Source organism: Chionomys nivalis, chromosome 2, assembly GCF_950005125.1.
Source record: "Chionomys nivalis chromosome 2, mChiNiv1.1, whole genome shotgun sequence".
Classification (NCBI taxonomy): Eukaryota; Metazoa; Chordata; class Mammalia; order Rodentia; family Cricetidae; genus Chionomys; species Chionomys nivalis.
In genome coordinates, this window is record NC_080087.1 from 1,475,732 (window position 1) to 1,483,656 (window position 7,925).

At 36.1% G+C, this 7,925-nt stretch overlaps 1 pseudogene; it reads right to left on the reverse strand.

The window, feature by feature from the left end:
• Nucleotides 1-1,913: 1,913 nt before the first annotated feature.
• Nucleotides 1,914-2,838, reverse strand: LOC130869874 (olfactory receptor 5W2-like; annotated as a pseudogene).
• Nucleotides 2,839-7,925: the final 5,087 nt, after the last annotated feature.

Below are 7,925 nucleotides of genomic sequence, written 5' to 3' on the forward strand. Positions count from 1 at the left end.
AATGTTTTTGCACAAAACACTGTAAAATGGCAGCAGAAAATCTGAATATGGGAAATACAGTTGCAGATACAGTTTTGATCAACAATGTAGTGTGCTTTGGGCTTAATTTTTGTAACCTTTCATATATGATCTTATTTCCACCATCTTAAATAACTTCCCAAGATAGATGATTTTATCTTTCTATGAGTAATATGAATAGTTACATGCTCAGAATTCAGACCAATCCTATCTTCTATCATAGATTCTATAAAATATTCAAAATATACAAATTACCCTAAACTTATCTATAACAAGGTACCTAGTAAGACATCATAATGTTCTTACTTGGTTTGGGTTTTGAAAAATTTGTTTATATTTCCTCTTTGTTTCTAAGTCACAAACCAGGAGATAGGATCACAGACGGGAAACTGGTAATAATTGAATAGAGACCCTTTTCAGCAGCATGCTTAACACACAAGATTAATAAACAGAATGATGTGCTTAGGAGTGTACTATTTTTGAATCACAGGGTGAACAATTAATGATGGCTTAGAAGTGATAAGAAAAGGGAAAAAAGTTGAAGGGATGGGATTAGTTGAGAAGTGGTTGGGACCTTGTCTTGGCAATTTGTTATCTTTTATATTATTTTACCTTTAATTGACATATAAACCTGCATAACTTATTGGAGATATGCATGAAATTAATAGTCATGAATGCAACATATAAACAACAAATTGTAACAGTTACCTTACCCAACATCTCAAGAATATTTTGTTAATGATTCAAAATTTAAAATCATCTCTCTTGAATAGTTTCTGACCATATCAATTTTATGATATCCAGAACCCCAATAAATCATGAATATTGTGAAATCAAAACAAATCAATTGGAAAATAGTAATAATATGCAGTAAACAGTTTTATTAAAAATGGTTCCAATATCTGGATGGATATTTCAAAAAGGAAGGCATTTCAGTTATCAAAGAGGAGTAAGAAGGAGGGGAAAAGAGTGAAGAGAGCATCATGGGGATGAATGTGCTCAAAGTACAATCAAAACATTTATAAAGCCGGGCGGTGGTGGCGCACGCCTTTAATCCCAGCACTTGGGAGGCAGAGGCAGGCGGATCTCTGTGAGTTCGAGACCAGCCTGGTCTACAAGAGCTAGTTCCAGGACAGGCACAGGCTCCAAAACCACAGAGAAACCCTGTCTCGAAAAACCAAAAAAAAAAAAAAAAAAAAAAACATTTATAAAATAATCAAGAACACGATCAGCATCAACAAATGGAGAAAGGAGAAACAGTACCATTTTGCTCCTAGTTCCTTATGTCTAAAAAATTTTCCATGAATATTCATTATCTGACTATCTCAGGATAGATAATGGTTACTTCTTGCATCTAGAGTCTTTTATTCTACTCAAAGCTGTGCCTTTCATTCTTTAGCTCTCAAACTACATGTGTCCAATCCAAAAGAACTTGGCTTCTTTGTAGTCTAGATTGGGAGACTATGTTAGCAAGTAGAATAACATACCTTTTGATTACAAATGAATTAGTTCATTATAAAATATATTTTTAAAAGATTATAATTTCTAATAAACTGAAGAGTATTAGCAAAAAAAATTTGAACATAATATCCCATATGATAAATATGTAAAAGACTCAAATAAAATCTATTCCATGGTCAAGTAAAAAATTTTAGATCTACTTAAAATTTTGGAATTTTTCCTAATGTAGTGTCATGAACTTTGAAGACAAAGAAATAATGTATAAAATATTAGGAATCATAAAATATAGGTATATTCTGACTTACAAATGTATTCATTAACCAATTTAATATTTAGCTATCTTTACGGAATAATATGTATTTGTAATAAAACAAGGGGTTACATGTATGAACAAATTCATATTTTTTGTGTGTATCTTTATTTAAAAGAATATTTTATTTTTCAGTTTTTTTCAGTGCCTCTTTTACATCTTTGTTCCTAAGGCTGTAAATGAGAGGGTTGAGCATGGGGATCACTAGAGTATAAAACAGTGAGGCCATTTTGTCTTGATCCAGAGAGTAAGCAGAAGCAGGGCGGAAATACATGAAGAGCAGTGTCCCCTGAAAAATGACAACTGCAGTTAAGTGAGAGGCACAGGTGGAGAAAACCTTGAACCTCCCCTCAGTGAAGTGGATTTTTAAGACCGATGCAATAATGTAACAATAAGAAACAAGGATTCCTGAGATGGTGCTCAGTTCAATAAAACCAAAAATAACAAAAGTAATTAACTCATTGACTTGTGTATCTGAGCAAGATAGTAACAAGATGGGAGGGATATCACAGAAAAAAATGGTTAATCTCATTAGATCCACAGAAACATAACCCAAAGGTCATTATAGTATGTATCACAGTATCTGTTATTCCTACTACATAAACTCCAGCCAGGAGGTGGTAACAAACCCTACTGGACATCTCTACAGCATACATCAAGGGATTGCTGATGGCCTTGTACCGATCAAAGGCCATCACTGCCAGCAGCATGCACTCCACATCTACAAAGATACAGGTGAAGAAAAACTGCAAAGCACAGCCAACGACAGATATAGATGTGTGCTTATCCATTAGGTCCACCAGCATCTTTGGTCCAACTGCAGTGGAGTAGCAGAGGTCTGAGAAAGAAAGGTGGCTGAGGAAGAAGTACATTGGTGTGTGAAACTGGGGATCCATTCTGATTAAAACAATCATTCCAATATTCGTCAGAAGAATAATGAGATAAATGAGAAGAAATAAAATGAATAGAAACACTTCCATAGCAGAGTTGTTAGTAATTACCAATAGAATAAATTGTGTGATTGAGGAGCAGTTTCCTTCATCCATTCTTCTTTGTTCTTTGTTTTCATGGTAGCAAACAGCATTAAAAAAAGACAGAGTAATTTATCTATCCAAAAATATTGTTATCAATATTGATAATCTAGTTTCTTTATGCAGAAAATATTTTGTAGTTTCATGAGACGGTCTAGATCAGTGGTTCTCAACCTTCCTAATGCTAGATGCTTTAATATAGTTCTTGATATTTGGTGACCCCAACCATAAAATTATTTGCTACTTCATAACTACAATTTTGTTACTATTATGAATTATAAATTAAATATCTGGTATGCAAGATATCTGCCATGCTACCAGTGCTAAGAAATCATTTGACTACCCCCACCAAAGTGTTCACAACCCTCAAGCACAAATCACTGTTAAAGTGCTATTGGCACAAATCACTGTTAAAGTAACATAATTATTATAAATTCCTTCATATATTTAAAGTGGGCAGATAACATTTTAATCTAAATTAATAAATAATTTCTGTGTGATTTTTATTGCTCATTTTAATACTATAGAATTGAGAAGTCTAAAATTTGTTATCAGGTCACAATTCATCAGAAACAACAAAAATGAATAGGAAGTCCAAAGAAGTGAAAAGCAAAGCATTTCATAAAATTGAACAAAAGGATCAAGTTCATCATATTAATAAAGAATCATAGCTTAATGTCTCATCATAGCATCAAATACAAATAAATTAGTAAAAATTACTGAGATATGGTTTTCCTACATTTTCTTAATGAGGTCTATTTCTTTAAACCATCTGTCATTTTTCATCTATCACTCCTTGCTTTCAATCCACCAGACTCAAAATCTAAGTCCTTATGAAGGGAAGAAAACAAGCCTGTGTATAAATATTGTTATAAATTGCCCCTATTCCACTGGTTTGTAAAGAAAATGATAATTCCTGCAAACATGAGGAACTTCTGAGGAGCATCTTCTGTTTCTTTGTATTTATCTGTCACAAGGTGCATGTTGAAATATGCTTGTTAATGTCCCTTGAAAAATAAATTTGATTTTTCTATACTAAGTCCTTATGACATATGGTTCTTGCAGAATTTAATTTACATAGATTTGTATTTATAGTGTTATTATTTTATTATTATTTGAGCAAAATAGAAAAAATCAAATTATTTATGTATATCACAGAGATATTTTACGAAGAAATTTTGGTTAATAATCAATAATAGAAATCTTTATAAACTTGCATTAAAGCCATATTATGGCAATTAAATTTGTACAAGTATATCAAGAAGATAAAATGGCCACTACTAAATTTTAATCTGTATATAAACTTAACTGACATCGAGGTATACTATTATTTTTGATTCACTACTTAGGACAAAAAAAAAGGCATTAATTTCTTCTGTATTGTTTAAATATAAAGTGGAAACATACCTCAGATATTCTATCTCTATGTCCAGCATCTGAACAATGTGCATATCATACTACTTCCTGAGGTACTATTGGTTTATAAATATTTTAGAGTCTCTGTATGTAAGTGGGAATAATTAAATTCCTATCTCAGTTTTTTCCCTGAGGAATATAGCAACAGATTTGATCAAAGTTGAACTTTTAATTCTGTACCCTTGTCACCACAGGGATCCCTAACACATTTTGAGCATATGCATAGGATTTGTAGTATCTAGTAGAACACGCCATCTACTGAAATTTAAGAAGACTCTCTCCTAATGATGCCCAAGTTTTTTTCTATATTGTTTCTTTACTTTCTGAAACTCCTCAACCCTGGTGATCCCAAGCAATGCTCTTTCCATTAAGCATTGTCTATTCTCTCACAACTCCACACAAAACATCATCTATATGTCTATAAAACTATTTCTCTGTATTCTCTAATCATTGTATGGTCATGTTATGGTTAGTAGGGGTAAGGGATCCCTTTTCATTTTCCTCTTCATGACATGTAGTTATTATGTCTCTACAGAGTTCTGTTGGAAGAATGGATAGTAAAGGTTCCATATTAAATATTTTCAGATAGATACACTGGTGAATGGTTTTAATAATAAGTATAAAAATTTTGTAAGATAAAATGATAGCTTTTCATTTAAAATGTATGCTCATAATACATTAAAGAAAAATGTTCAATGTTAATCATTTGACAGATAACTTACATATGTTTTTGGGTTTTTTTTTATTATTAAAGATTTCCGCCTCCTCCCCACCTCCCATTTCCCTACTCCTCCCCCCACTGCTCCCTCCCTCCCTCTCCAGTCCAAAGAGCAGTCAGGGTTCCCTGCCCTCTGAGAAGTCCAAGGTCCTCCCCTCTACATCCAGGTCTAGGAAGGTGAGCATACAAACAGGCTAGGCTCCCACAAAGCCAGTACATGCTTACATGTGCTTTTACTTCAAATAATAGTTTGGAAGTTAGTAGAAATCAGAAGTGATTTCTAGGTATTCAAAAATGTACTCTACAATTGCTATTTCAGACGTAACATCCCCAATGTTGACTTAACATTTTAACATATAAGTTATTGCATTCTTAATTTGAATGGAGAGATAAATACTACATTCATATTTTGTTATGTAATTTTTTTTAGGATAACCATGGTACAATCCACAGACCCAGAAAAGGTAAGTAAAAAGGAATGCTCAAGGGATGGTGGTGGTGGGTCAATACATGAATCTCACTGTGAAGGGGAAATAAAATAGATATTTCCTTTGTATGGGGGCTTGAGGGTTGGGGATTGGGATAGAAGAGACCAAGTATGGGAAGGATGAAGGGACTGAGAGAGGCAACTGGAATCTGCAGGCCTCTCTGGGATGAACTAGTAATATCATGCAATGGAACCTCCCAGCAATCTATGAGGGTGACCTTAGCTAAAACTACTAGCAATGGGAAATAGGGAGACACTAAACTGGACATCTCCTGTAACTAGACAAGACTTAAAGTGGAGGTATTGTGATACCAACCCAGCCATAATACCTTTGCCCTACAATTTGTCTTGCCTACAATATATGCTGGAGTAAGGTGGTACCGAAATTGTGGGAATGATCAAAGGAGGGCCCAGCTTGAGACCCATACCCAGAGACTAAGCAGCCCAGAGAACTAAGAAAGAACCATACACAAATGGCAAAAAAAATAGTCAATGAAATGATTCCTAATGATATTCTGCTGTGCTCATTGATGGGTATCCAACCCAACTGTCATTAGAGAGGCTTCACCCAGCACCTGATGTAAACAAATACAGAGACCCACAACCAGATATTTGGTGGAATACAAGGAATCCTGCAGAAGAAGGGGAGTAAAGATTTTGCAGGAGCCAGTGGAATCAAGGGTCAAGGACACAACAAGAAAACTCAGAACTAACTAGCCTGGGCTCACAAGGCCTCAAGGAGACTGAACTGACAACCAGGGAGTCTGCATACGACTGACATAGGCCCTTTGGATATAAATTACAGATGGATAACTTGGTGTTCTTCTGGAACTCCTAACAGTGGGAGCAAGGGCTGTCTCTGACTTACCTGCTTTGGAACCAATTTCTTCTACCAGATTGCCTCATCTAGCCTTAATAGAAGAGGAAGTACCTAATCTCACTGCAGCTTCATTTACATTGCAGAGTGATGTCCTTGGGAGATCTACACTTTTCTGAAGAGAAGCAGAAGAAGGAGTGGATGAGGGTAGATGGAGGTGGTGGAAGAGGGACTGGGCAGACAGGAGGAAGGGGAAGCTTTGGTCAGGATGTAAAAGAAAACAAATAAATAGAAATCTTTATAAAAATAAGTTTTTCGTCAAAGCCTTAAAGTCACCAACCCCACATCAGACAAAGGTCTGATCTCCAAGATATATAAATAACTCAAAAAACTAGATTTTAAAACTCTAATTAACCCAATTAAAAAAAATGGGATACTGAACTGAACAGAGAATTCTCAACAGAAGTTCAAATCTCCAAGAGACACTTAAGGTCATGCTCAACCTCCTTAGCGATTAAGGAAATGCAGATCAAAACAATTTTGAAATACCATCTTACACCTATCAGAATGGCTAAAATAAAAAACAACAATGATAGCCTATGCTGGAGAGGATGTAGAATAAGGGGAACACTCATCCACTGTTGGTGGGAAAGCAAACTTGTGCAAGCACTTTGGAAATCAGTGTGGCAGTTTCTTGGGTAATTGGGAATCAACCTACCACAGGATCCAGCAATACCACTCTTGGGAATATACCCAAGAGATGCCCAATCATACTACAAAAGCATTTGTTCAACTATGTTCATAGCAGCATTATTTGTAATAGCCAGAAGCTCGAAACAACCTAGATGCCCCTCAAAGGAAGAATGGATAAAGTGTGGAATATATACACATTAGAGTACTACTCAGCATTAAAAAAAAATAACATCTTGAATTTTACATGCAAATGAATGGAAATAGAAAATACTACCCTGAGTGAGATAACCCAGACCCAAAAAGATGAATATAGTATGTACTCACTCATTTGTGGACTCTAGCCATAAACCAAGGACATTAAGCCTATAGTTCACAAGCCTAGAAAAGACATATAACAAGGTGAACTCAAAGAAAAACATATATAGATCCTCCTGGAAATTGGAAGCAAACAAGATTGCAGGGCAAAAGTTGTGAGCATGGGAGTGGGAACAGGGGTGGGGTGAGGGGAGGACTGGCAAGAGTTTAGGGGAGTGGGAGTGAAGATGGAAGAAGGGCAGATATAGGAGCAGGGAAGAAGATACCTACATTAAGGAATCCATTTTAGGTTTGGCAAGAGACTTGGCTCTAGAGGGGATCCCAGGTGTCCACTGGGAGCTCCCCAGCTAGGTCCTTGGACAGCAGAGGAGAGGGTTCCTGAACTGGCCTTCCCCCACTATCACACTGATGATTATCTCGGAGATAGAGACAGAGACCCTCATCAGAGCAAGGGACTGAGCTCCCAAGGGCCAGTTGAAGGGCAGAAGGAAGAGAAGACGAGCAAGGAACTCAGGGCCTGGAGGGGTTGGTCCAACTGAGGCAGTGTGCCTGTTCTAATGGGACCTCGCCAAATCCAGCTGGACCAAGACTGAATGAGTATGTGATCAAACCGGACTCTCTGATTGTGGCTGACAATGGGGGCTGATTGAGAAGCCATT